This window comes from Sciurus vulgaris, assembly GCF_902686455.1.
Source record: "Sciurus vulgaris genome assembly, chromosome: 6".
NCBI classification, from domain to species: Eukaryota; Metazoa; Chordata; class Mammalia; order Rodentia; family Sciuridae; genus Sciurus; species Sciurus vulgaris.
In genome coordinates, this window is record NC_136466.1 from 15,456,887 (window position 1) to 15,469,655 (window position 12,769).

Sequence of the window (12,769 nt, forward strand, 5' to 3'; positions counted from 1 at the left end):
CAGAATGTTTTATGAATGAATTAAAGATAGCAAAAAGTCCTTCAGGGAATGAAGACCTGCATAAAAGCCCATGATCCTGTCTATTCAAGACACCTAGGAGGTGACAGGCTTACTTATAGACTTAGCACCCTGAGTTCTAGCACCTCCCTCTGCTTGCATGCTATTTTCTTTTGCCTTGAGTATTAGTTGCCTATTGCTGTCAAACAAATTGCAGTATCCCAAGATTTATATTAATCTCATGATTTCTGTGCATCAAAAATCCTGGCTTAACTGAGTGCACTGGCACATGCTTGTAACTCCAGTGACTCGGGAGGCTGAGGCAGTAGGATGGCAAGTTCCAGGTCTGTCTCAGCATCTTGGAATTAGTAAGACCTTAGTGAGACCCTGTCAAAAAATGAAATAAAGTAATAAGAAGGGCTGGGGATGTGACTGAATGACCCTGGGTTCAATCCTTGGTACCAAAACACAAAATCAGTCAATCAATCAATCAATCAATCCAGGCCTATGCATGGAACTGTTTATGACATGGCAGTTTTCATCCCTTAGTGAAAGACATCTGACAGGGAGAGGGTGACAAAGAGACCATCCACGATGGGTACCACAGCCCACAACTCATGCTGCATGTGGCATACCATGGATTCTATAGAGTTCTGCTGGTCAGAACACACGTGGAGTACAGTCCACTGTTGCAAGGAAGGACTTGAGCTATGGTGTGAAGAACAGGAGGGACTGACCATTTGGCACCACACCCAGATGCCTCATTCTGCCTTGCAGTTTACCCTCACTTCATTCTTCAAGTTATACTGAGCTTGTAGTAAAGGGATGTTGCAATCTCCAAAGAGTTGACCTCACCCAATGTGTCATTCCAAGTTATCTGAAGCAGGACAAAAAGTCCCAGCATTGGGGAGTTTCATTTATGTTTTGGGCACAGTAACTGTAAAACATTAAGAAAAACAATTACAAGGTATGGATAAACATGATGTTCTGATTTTCCAAGTAGTTACAATGTTTACTCTTTTGCCCCTATTTCCTCCTAAGCACTTATGTGTGTAACCCTCTAATCTATTTTGAATTAAAAAAAAAAAAAAAAAAAAAAAACATTCAGCGAAGTTACATTTTAAGAATGACACCCAAAGTCATGAGTGTGAGAGAAAAGTGGATCTCCTTACTTAAGACTCTAAAGTTAATTTGTGGGAGCACAGAAAATGAATGCAATGCAACGGGTGGTGTCACTAAGAATCCAAGAGGGAAGGCTCATGTGATAAAAGACAGCTCTACCTTCTAGGATGGCATTAAACAGAGTGGAGAGAAAACTAGGATGTAAGAACACGCTCCTCTGATTTTTTTTCCTTTAATTTTGCATAAATGCTACTTAATACATAGATTTTCAACTAGGGAGGCACTTTTTTGGGTATGTGCTCACTGCTTTCTTCTTTGGGTGATAACTAAAATACATATCAACAATCAACAAAAGTGTATTTTGTTCAGTTCTTTAAGGGATTAGATTATTTGTTAACCTGTTTATAGAGCACAGAGGTCTGGAATACATTCAGTACAAGAATGTAGAATTTTGTCTATCAGAAGTAAATGAATTGCTACCTAATATTTTATTATAGAGAACCTTCTATTCCTCTAGTTTGCTATAAATTTAATGCAATTTTACTTAATATTGAATTCCCTGGAATATTACCACAAAAAATTAAATATAAATATTTAGAGTCTCATGTCATTAGAATTAACTATAAATGTAAAGATATATTAGAACTTATCTAAGTACCCAGACACACATATTATATACCATGTATAAAAATATATACATATGTGTATATATCCTTAATGGATATAGAATATTAAGACACAGAAAATGACAAAACTGCACTGGAGAATAACTGATGGAAGCTTATAATTTTTTTTTAAATAAATAAACTTTTCCATCTTGTACTTGGAAGCCATATGTTGATAAGTTTTACATCAAAACAGAAATTCTGTACCTAGAAAAGAAACAGCCACATAAAGACAAGTTTTCATGCTAAATGAATAATAAATTATAGGTTATGTGTTCCTTTGATTTTAGAAGATGCATAATTTAAAATGATAAATAATTAACATATCAAAGCATTCTAATTTAACTGATGCACAAGAACAGCTAAGACATAAAGTCGGCTTGCCACTTTAAACACATCTTTATAGTAGAGAAATGTAGCAGCTTTTTATTACCAACAATTATGCTTCCAAAGGGTAATTTCAGTTTATCACTTTAAAATATTAGGAAATGTCAAAAAGTTCTATTGCTTATATGGGATGTGTAAGTACATCGTGGTGGAAGACAGAAAGAGAGGCATAATTAGCAGCGTGCTATTAAAATCCAGCATTTAACTTGGCCTACTTCACTGAAGCATGATTTCTGAGTGGCATTTTCATTTTCCTTTCCACACATGTTCCTCCTCCAATTTGAGTCTACTCTGTAAACATGAAAAACTCACCCTGGCTCTGTTATCATCAATTTGGAAGATACTCGCAGAGTGCTCTGTGGATGTGGTATGGACTGACATCAATACATTTGTCTATATTTACTCTGTGGACAATCAGTAGAAAAATTTTTGTGCTTTTTCAAGCCAGGGCTGAAGGTTAGCTAGCTGGTAACCAAGCAGACTCAGAATTTTTAGTTTGTAGGTGCAAATTAACATGGATTCACCCGACATTCTTCAAATGGAAATCTCTGTAATTCTGAAATATAAATGCTACTGTTATCAACTCAGATGGATTCTTTTTAGGTTAAAGCAATAATTATGCAATCGGTTTTCTTTTTTTTTTAACTTCTGCTGAAACACCGTGTGTTTTCTACCCTTTAAACAAAGAGCTGGTCAAATTAATAATAATTAATTAATTTCAAAGGGGTAATTATTAGTAGTAGTCCTGTCCATCATAGTGTGAATGAGAAAGTTAGAAGCAGCATAGGACAGAAATGCCTATTTTCCAGGCTTAGACCTAAATAATTTGGATTTTGAATTTGGAAAAACAATTTGAAGTACTGCTTTTCTAGAATATTTGTCACACTGGCAAAAATACAAGACCTTCTATCAAAGGGCCAGAAGATAGCTTTTAATAAACATATCAGATCTGAGGAGAAGCACGTGTCAATTTAGATAAGCCACCCCAGGAATATAAACTTAATGTATCATAAAGTAACATACAAAAAGAATGACTTGAAAAAAAGCAAGAAATTTCAAAATAAACTCTGCATTTAAAGGCTTTTCTCCTTTCCACACTCTGATGACCCTTCAAATTCAGAATGTTTAACAAGTTGGAAAAAAAATTGGCATGATGAATAATTTTACAAAACACATATAGAATTAACCAATCCTAAAATTCCATTCTTCTGTTCCAGAAACAGAAAGAAATTTGGAAACAACTAGGGTTACTGGTACATATGTACTCTGATCACAATGGAATAGAACTAAGCATTGGTAATATGAATTTCAGTAACTTAAAAATGAATTAAGTTGTTCTAAGTAACTTAAATAAACACATTCTCAAAGTTTGAAATTACAAGGAATTCTTAGAAAATTTGAAAACACTCTGTGTTAGAACTTCTGAATGTGTCCAAAGCTTCAATTAGAGGCAAATTCATAGTGTCAAGTGCTTCCAAATTAACACATGATTTAATTTTAGAAGGGAACACACACACACAAAACAAACTAAGGCACGGAAAAATAAAATAAGGACAAGAAGATAGGAATGAGCGCATAAAGGAAACAGCTGACACTATGGAAAATTTAAAAACATTTACAAATCTAATTAACAAAAGAAAGAAAACACAAGTATAATCTCTTTTGAAAAGTGAAGTAAAATAACAATTCTAGGTAAAAAATAAATATATTTAAGTTAGCGAATGAAGTTAATGCTTAGAAAATTCTTAGTGAAAGACTTGGAATGTATAATCAATATTACTAAAATCAATTGAGATTGAGTACAAAACTAATATATAAAATCAATAGTTTTGTCAAACAAAATCTCAAAATATTTTTTAAGTCTAAATAGTTTTATAAATACTCTCAGTGAAAATGTCCAATGGTAAGTCATTCCTATAATATCCAACAATACTTCAAAACGCAGGAAAAGAGTGTTAGCATTCTCTGTTTTAAAGATAACAATGCCATCATAAAAATTTTCATGTGACACAAAAAGTAAATAAATACCATAACTTGATTTTCCTCCGTAAATTAAGTACAAATATCTTAAATAATTTCTTTCAAATCGATATTAAAAACACAAAAATAGGATCAAGTTGGTTTACCCCAGGAAAGAGTGATGTTTAAAGACTGTCTAAAATTATATTGATATATTTATCACATCAAAATTATAAGAGATAATCATGTCACAATCTTGCAAGACACTTAAGCATATGAGTAATATTAAAATGTATATATGACCTTATAAATAAGTAAATCCATATTAATTAGGACTAGAAAGTCCTTTATTTTAAATAACAACATTATATTCTTCATCATTAGCCTTCAATCTTCATCTTAAATCCCCTCTGTCATAAACTGTAATATCTAACAAAAATATGATACATAAAATCTGGATCATTATTGCTGAAATCCTGTAGAGAGGAAGAGCCTGTATGATTCATATAATGAAAGTTTATTAAGAGTCTCCAAAGGGGCTGGGGTTGTGGCTCAATGGTAGAGCACTTGCCAGGCACATGTGAGGCACTGGGTTTGATTTTCAGCACCAAGTGTAAATAAATGAATAAAATAAAGGTCTATCAACATCTAAAAAAAAAAAATATGAAAAAAAAAGGTCTCCTAAATTGAAAGCATTAAGCCCCACCCCAGAACACTGTGATGGTTAAGACAAGCATCTGTTCTAGATCTCAAAGTATCTCTGAAGAACTGTTTCCTAAAACAGACTTTAGCTTTTGGAGCATGTTTAGGTTCACAGAAAAGTTAGGCAGTAAATAGAGACTTCCTCCACCCATCTCACACTCAAGGTCCATGCCCAAATTTGACAGTGTATCCTGAGCTTCACTTTTGCTCTTGTACCTTCTATGCTTTTTGACAAAAGTATAAAGACACGTGTTCAGCACTTAGCATCCTACAGAATGGTTGTGTTGTGCTACTCCCTGCTCAATTCATTCCCCTCTCTCTCCGTTAATCCCTGGGAACCACAACCATTTTGCTGTCTCCATAGTTTTTCCTTTTCCATATTGTCATATATTTGGAATAATACAGTATGTAGCCTTTTCAGATTGGATTTTTTTTTCACTAAATAATATTCATTTAAAATTTTACCTGTCTTTGGGGGCCTGGTAACTCATTTCTTCTGAGCACTGAATATTTTATTGTCTAACACCATCACAGTTTATCCATTCACCTACTGAAGGACATCATCTTTATGCACTTATGAATAAAATTGTTATACTTACCTGAGTGCAGTTTTTGTGCAGATGGAAGTTTAGAATTCATACAGGTCAATACAAAGAAGCATGATTACTGCATCATGTGTAAGAGCAGGATTAGTTGCTTAAGAAAGTGCCTACATGTATCTCAAAGTAATTAGACCATTTTACATCTCTAACACTGATTGAAAGTGCCTATACTTCCATATCCTTGCCAATATTTAATGTTGTCTATGTTTTGGAGTTAAACTGCTCTGAAGTGTATGTAGTGGAGTATCATTGTTTAAATCTGCAATTCTTTAACAAGATGTCAAGCATCTTTTCATCTGTCATCTGTCATCTCTATATCTTCACACTGAGGCATTTGCTCACATGTTGGCTCATTTTTTACGCTGTTTTCTTATTGTTGAGTTTTAAGACTTCTCTTACCATTTTTGTTATAGTCACTATTGAGATATGTCTTCCGCAAATGCTTTCTATCAGTCTCTGGTTTGCTTTCCTATTGTTCTGATAGTATCTTTCACCAAAAAAAAATTCATTTTTTTTTCTTTTAATGAAATTCAAATTATCAATTATTTCTTTCACGGATTATGTCTTTGGTGGTGGTCTTAAAAATAACTACCAAATCCAAGGTTATCAAGATTTTCTCTTGTATTATCATCTACAAGTTTTACAGTTTTGTATTTTGTATTCAGATTAAGCAAATTTTTGTGAAAAGTATAATTTCTGTATGTATCTGTATCTATACTATTTTGCATTTGGATATTGTTACACCTGCAGCATTTATTGAAAGGACAATATTTCCACTTTGTCAAAGACCAGTTGTCTATATGCATACTAGTCTATTTTTGCACTTTCTACCCTACTTCATTGATCTATTTGCTGTTTCATCAGTATCACCCTCTTTATTCCTGTAACTTCATAGTAGGTGTTAAAGTCAGATAGTATCAGTACTCCAACTTTGCTCTTTACAAAAAAAAAATAGTAATAGCTCTTCTATGTTCCTCTCAATAGAAACTTACAAATGAGTTTCAAAAGGTATGATTTACATTTCAAATGTAATGATTTGCAAGGATTTTGGATTGCACTGAATCTATAGATCATTTGAAAGGAACTGACATCTTGGCAATATAAATCTTTTCATTTGCTTATTTCTTCTATGATTTCTTCCATCAGTTTTATGGATTTTATCAAACAGATTTTGTAGATTTTTGTTAGACTTTAAAAAATTATTTCTTATAAACATGTACTAATTATGCTTATTTATGGGGTGCAATGTTATGTCAATACTTCCATACAACTTGAATTGATCTAACCCCAAAATCATGTATTTACCCTCCATGGCACACACCATTCCCAATTTCTAGTAATTACCATTCTTCTTTCAGTATAAGAGAGTACTTACAGTACTTGTCTTCCTGTGTTTGACTTTACTTAACATAGTGTCCTATAGTTCCATATGTTCAGATGCAATGACATGCTTTCATTTCTTTTTATGGCCAAACAATATTTCCTTGTGCACATATACCATATTTTCTTTATCCTCTCATCTTTTGATGGGCAACTAAGCTGATTCCAATCGTAGCTATTGGGAGTACTTTCCCAGTAAACATGGGTATGCAGGTATGTTGACTTCATTTCTTTTGGATGTATACACACAAGTGGGAAAGCTGGGTAATATAGAAGATCTATTTTTAGATCTACTATTTTTAGAATTTTGAGGACCCTTCATACTGTTTTCCACAATGGCTGGCTATCCTTATTTACATTCCCACTGACAGTGTGTTCATCTTTCTTTTACTCTACAACTTTGTCAGTGTTTTATACACACACACACACGTACACACATGCACACATACACACACACACATTTACAATGGTCATTATAACTGGGGTGAGAATATAGATCTTATTGTAGTTTTCATCTCTGCTTCCCTGAGAGTTAATTCTCTTGGGTATTTTTCATATATTTGTTGATTATTTGTGTGTGTGTGCGTGTGTGTGTGTGTTTTCTTTTGAGATGTGTCAAGTCATTTGTCCATGTAGTTACAATTCCATCTCTCTTTCTGTTAGATTTATACCTATGTATTTCAATTTGGGGCACAAATGTACATGATATTATGTTTTCATTTCAATATTCACAAGCTCATTGTTGGTATTTAAGAAAGCAATTGGCTATCCCATGTTAATTTTATAGTCTGCCATCTTGCTAAAATAGCTTGCTACTTCCAGGAGAGGCTTCTGTTGTTGTTTAGTAAATTTTTCCAATATTCTACAAAGATAATCATGTCGCCTAAGACGATTTTCTTTTTTCCCACTTTGTATTCCTTTTATTTCCTTTTCTTTACTTGTTGCATTAGCTACGATTTCCAGTGCATATTGAAAAGGAGTGGTGGGAAGGACATCCTTGTGTTGTTCCTTGTCATAGTGAGGAAGCTTCCATTTTTTTCCCTATAAAGTACAATTTAGCTATATTTTGGGGGGAGATGTTCATTATCACATTGAGGAAGTTTCCCTCTCAAAGTAGCTAAATTTTAAAGAAGGACATGGATAAATAGAATATAGTATTATGGGCATTAATGAACATAAGTTTGAAAGGTTCGAAGAACGTATGTTTAAAAATCTCCTGAACCAGAGATACTGAAGGGAAAATTGTTAATAGGAAATGGAAAGGCATTTACTGGACTTTGCTTGTGAAAACTCTGGTTGTTTTCATGTACGTTAAAAAAATCAGTAATAATATTTACTTCATTATGTATGCAATGTACAGATTCAAGGAATTTCAGATCTGCCTTAAGTATGCTCACAATGCTTTGCTCTATAAACAATTTTGTGATTTATGTAACGTTTATCAGGTGTATAATTTATTGTAAGTGAGCCCTAGAAAGGTGAATAAAACATTAGGATATGTCTACCCAATGGGGGATAATATTTTACATAAAAATGTTTCTTTGCTATTTTCTTTTTACTTTTCACTTCCTTAAAATTCAACAAAACTGCGATATTCCAGTATCTCATAGAAAGCCAAAGAAACTACTCCTTGTACAAATTCTTATCACAAAATACCACAAAACATTTCAATGAACATAAGCTTGAGAGTAGAAGTCACTATTATCACTTTCTATACTGGTCCCTCAGATTTTTGTTCCTCCACCTCTACATTGCTGCTCATTTCTACACACTGATGCTAATGAATCAAAAACACTGTGTGAATATGTATTCTACTGAGTAGCCACAAACAAAAGGGGAATGTGTATGAGTGAAGAAGTTTCAACCTGAAGTCCTTTTCCTGAAAATTCTCAAAATCATGTTGATTTGATTTTCTTTCAGGAATTGGATGACCAGATCCCATGACTTTAGAGATGGTCTACTTTTTAACTATTTGCTACAATATTCCAAAAACTTTAAAACATCTAAAAAAGGGAAGCACAGTCTGCAGGTAAAAATAGTTTTTAATACTCTTCGATGACTTCCCTTTTCACCTGGAATAAATCTACATTTTTACCACAACCCAACAGTTTCTTGCAATCCTTCCATCTTTGCCTCATTTGTTCAGGATCCTCTAAATGTATTGGCCTGTTTCAGTTTGGCCAACACACTGTACTCGTTCCCATCTTTTAAGAGTCTCCTCCACATGATTTTATTTGCCAGGATCACCTTTTCCTACTCCTCATGGCCTGCTCCTTCTTCTCCCTTCAGTCTTAACACAGGTTTCCATTTCACTTTCTCTTTCTCTTTAAAAAGTCCTCCTTATTATTTTAGGAAAGGGCGTGTAGGGTTGGCCAAGAGTGTGAACTCCATATTCACATAACTGAACTAAACTTACTCTGCCCTCAATCATTGTATGGTTTGACCAACTTAATTAGCCTTTCTGTCCCTCATTTTCAATGATCTATGAAATGGACATAATGATACTTTGTATGTTTTCTGTTGGACATTTACTATCTAATAAATAAAGGTACTTAAAACTGCCTAAGACGGAAGAAACATCCAATAAGTGTTTATTATCAGTATCTTAGCCCTCATTTGTTTCTTCCAAATTTCTCATAACTGCATGGATTTCTCTTTGAAAATCAATTTTTATCTGCTCTCATGGTAGATTTTAGGGTTTCTGAAAGTGAAGATTATATTAATCTTATTGCATCCTTATTTGTCACCAAATAAGTGACCTGGTATGCAATAAGGTTGATTGACTGTTGAGTGGTGATGAATAACACAGTTGGAGGCTTCTTGGGATGTTGTGTCTATGAGTGGTATGAGCTGGTGAGTACACCCTTTTCTGCCTCTAAGCAATCAAACTTTTCTATTAAGAATCAGTACTACTGTTCTTTACATAAGAAATTGTACAGTAAATTACTCACTGATGGCTAAGGTAGTTGCTATTATAACACAGCTAGCATTTTCCATGGCATGGAAACACATGCTTTTCTGTCCCCATATATTGGGCCAGCTATATGACTAATGCTTCCAAATGACATAGCAAAATACATGTCAATAACAAGGAATCTTGACTCAAAATGGCATTACACAGTGCTATATCTCAAGAAAGGAAACCACTGGCCTTAACAAGATGTGGTTAGTCCACTAATGATTTAGAAAATGAATCAGCCAGGGCATGGAACTAAGTGTAGGGATTATGTTAGCATTTACTGTTTCCCTCTTAACCATTTTTCACTAAGTTCCTCAAAACAGTAGAACTATTATTTGAGTAAAGCACTGTCAAAGCAGAAATGGAAATACATTCTGCTGCTTGCCCTCACCCCACAATCAACATTGACAATGACTCGCGATTAGAAATCTTACCAGACAGAAAACCCAACTGCTTCTGGACTCTAATTCTAATGGTTGTATAGAGCACCTTTAAAATAACAGCTGATTCAATTGGAAATAAAGTTGGTATCCTGCATCCTAGCAAGGACAGGAACAAACAGTTCCCTCCCTGGTGAAGCCATTGTTTTCAGATTCATTGGATTGAAACAGAATCTGAAAATGAAGCTCTTGACATAATAGATAAATTCGTAGGAAACAGAAAGTAAAACACACTGATCATGATAATTAAAAGCAATAAACAAATAACAAGTGTTCCAAAGCTTGAAGTTACATTAAACAAGACCTTGGTTTTGGTTACTCAACCAAAGAATTAACTGAAATTAAAAAGAATGGAACTCTATCAAGTTCTGGAACAAAAAAAAAAAAAATTAAAGAGAGAAGGGAAAAAAAGAAAAACACAAGTCTGGTTGCTACAAATCTGTAAAAAGCAATCCTTTGGCCCTAGACCTCCAGCAACAGGAAGGGAGGTATGCTCTGCCAGCAAGGCCTTCCTCTCCAGGGCCAGGATCCAGCCTGGAGAATCAGAGAGGAGAAGCCTGGCAAGGGGAGAACCAAGGCTACAGGATGAATAAAGAGACTTGTTTAAAATACCTATTTTTACACTGCACTACTCTGCTCCTGAATATTTGACCTTTACTTAGGACCACGATTTCTCAATATTACACTTTTTCCAAATGGCACTTTCAATCTGTAATCACCTGCGGTCAGCGTTGGTTCATCAGTAGGTTGGGTAACCACATTCTACAGATCATTAGAATGTGACAGTTTATTTGTAATGGCTTGGAACTTAAGGGATGGCCAAGAGCCATATGCTGAAGGTTTGGCGGCCAGTTGATAGTGCCATTGGGAGATGCAGGGGCCTTCAGGTGGTGGAGCCTAATGGAAGGTCATGGAGGTCGTCCTTAAGGGAATATCCATAATCCAGCACCTTCTTCTCTTTCTCTTTTTGCTTTCTGGCTGTCATGAGGTGAACAGACCTCCTCCATGACATGTTCCCTGCTTCACCATAGGCCGAAAGGCAATAGGGCCAAAAGACCATGGACTAAAACCTCTGAACTATGAGGAAAATAAATCTTTCCTACTTTTGTTTATTTTATAATCACAGTAAAAATCTGACTGAGGCAGAAAACCAATGCAAATAGGGAAGATTACACATTATACATATGTCCTATAACTGGTAGAAGAAGGTAGCTGAGTGAGAATTTAGGATGCTCCCTTTGGCCAATGATGTGTGAGGTCCATTTGTGAAAATTTTCACATATACATAAACTTACGTGAATTTAAGCATCTATGGATCTGTTGATCTACACAGATATGTGTGTATATATATATACATATTGCATAATATATATATTGTATAATTTAAGTCATTTAATCAGTCACCTGAAAAGTTTTTTGTTTTTTTTTTTTTTTTTTTGTTTGTTTTTTTTGAGGAGATACCTTGGCAGGATCTGTACCCTTTACATTCTCTCTCTTTTCCTGGGTTCTAGACTATGGATGAAAAGTTTGGAGTACTAGTGACCAACTTGTAGCCTTGAAGTAACAATGCAGGTGAAAGTCAAAGATAAAGATAATAGAGAAAAAAGAATCAGTCTTCCAGTGTTACATGCTTTTGCATTTCAAGTTTCGATAAAGAAAATACCTACTTAAGAAACTATTATTTTAAATCTCCATGCTAGACCCAAAGATAGTTCATAAATTATGTTCTTCCCAGTAGGTGCCAGACTAAACTTTATGAATCACGGTTCTAGAGGTTTGTAAACCATATTTCATCATTCTCCTTTCTATACTTTTCAAGCTTATCTTCATTATGATTATACCTTTTAAAAATTCCAAAAATCTAGCACAATGTTAGTAGGAATAATATTGTTGACTTTATATCTATTACAACAATGTCATATTGTCATTATACCATGCACTACTAATTTTAAGAGTATGCCATTATGCATTTAGAATAGAATTTGGCTTGTTACGCTGTAGCTAATTAATGAGTATACACATGTGTAAGTGTGTCCTTAGTATCCAACCATTGTTTTAGTCAGCTTTCTTCTCATTGTAACCAAAGACCTGACAGGAACAATTTGAGAAGTAAAAGTTCATTTGGGGACTCGTGGTTTCAGAGGTCTCAGTTCATACACAACCAAATCTATTACTCTGAGCCTAAGATGAGCCAGACAATCAGGCAGAAGGGTATGGATGAGGAAAGAAGTCCAGGAAATAGCCACCAAAAAGCAAAGAGCTCTGCTCACCAGACACAACATATACACTTCACAGGCACTCACCCAGCGACTAGTTCCTCTAGCCACATCCTACCTACTACAGTTACCACCCAGTTAATTCATATCAGTGGATCAAATCATTGTCTAGGTTACACCTTCCATAACCTAATCCGTTCACTTCTGAAAATTTGTATCACCTGTGAGACTTTGAGGGACACCTAATATGTAAACCATAACACACATGCATATACGCAGACCTAGACTTACATAGGTAAAAGTAGCTTATACATTTGATAGCTTGCTAAAACTCCATTTG